Consider the following 1289-nt stretch of genomic DNA (forward strand, 5'->3'; position numbering starts at 1 on the left):
GTCTGGTAGAATTCCCCGGGGAAGCCATCTGGTCCTGGACTCTTATTTGTTGGGAGATTTTTGATCACTGATTCGATTTCCTCACTAGTAATGGGGCTGTTCAGATTTCCTATCTCTTCCCGTGTGAATTTTGGTAGTGGGTGTGCGTTTAGGAATTTGTCCACTTCTTCTAAGTTGTCCAATTTGTTGGCATATAATTTTTAATAGTATTCCCTGATAATTACCTGTATTTCGGAGGGTTTGGTTGTAATAATTCCATTTTCATTCATGATTTTGTCTATTTTAGTGCTCTTTCTTTTCTTTTTGAGAAGCTTGGCTAGAGTTTTGTCAATTTTGTTTATTTTTTCAAAAAACCAACTCTTGGTTTCATTGATCTGTTCAATTGTTTCTTTGGTCTCTATGTTGTTTATTTCTGCTCTGATTTTTAAACTTTCTCTTCTTCTACTGGTTTAGGGCATTCTTGTTGCTCTGCCTCTAGTTCCTGTAGGTGAGCTGTTAGGTTTTGGACTTTTGCTTTTTCTACTTTCTTGAAATAGGCCTGGAGTGCAATGTACTTTCCTCTTAGGACTGCCTTTGCTGCATGCGTTAGAGTTTGGATTGTTGTGTTTTCATTTTCATTTGTTTCCATATATTTTTAAATTTCATCCCTAATTGCCTGATTGGCCCATTCATTCTTTAGTAGGGTGTTCTTTANATGTCCCAGTATGTTATCTATCTTGGAGAATATGCCATGCGCACTTGAGAAGAAAGTAATACCCTGGCCTCAGGATGTAAAGTTATAAATAAATGCATCAGATCCATCTGGTCAATGTGTCTTTCAAGTCCATTATTTCTTTAGTGATTTTCTATCTGGTTCACCTATCCATTGCTGTAAGTGGAGTATTAAAGTCCCCTGCTATTAGCACATTCTTATCTATTAGCTTGTTTTTTTTTGTGATTAATTTCTATATATATTTAGGTGCTNTTTGATATCCCCTATGTTTTTTTCAAGCCCAGCTATTAATTTTATGATTATTATTCTAAAATCTTGTTCATTTATGCTGCTTATATCTGTTTTGAACAGTTCATTAGCTGTCAATTCTTCTTGGAATTTCTTTGGAGGAGAGCTTTTCCATTTCGTCATTTTAGATAGCTTTCTGGCTCTTGTTAGTTTTAATGGCCTGTTTGCTCTCTGCACCTATGAGCGCTGCTGCATCCAAGAAGACTCTTTGACTGTCCAGGGTCTATCCTTTCAGAGAATGTTTTTTTTTTTTTTTTTTTTTTTTTTAATTTTTTTTTTTTTTTATATT

The sequence above is a fragment of the Crocuta crocuta genome, unplaced genomic scaffold, assembly GCF_008692635.1.
Source record: "Crocuta crocuta isolate KB4526 unplaced genomic scaffold, BGI_CrCroc_1.0 scaffold680, whole genome shotgun sequence".
In the NCBI taxonomy this organism is placed as follows: domain Eukaryota; kingdom Metazoa; phylum Chordata; class Mammalia; order Carnivora; family Hyaenidae; genus Crocuta; species Crocuta crocuta.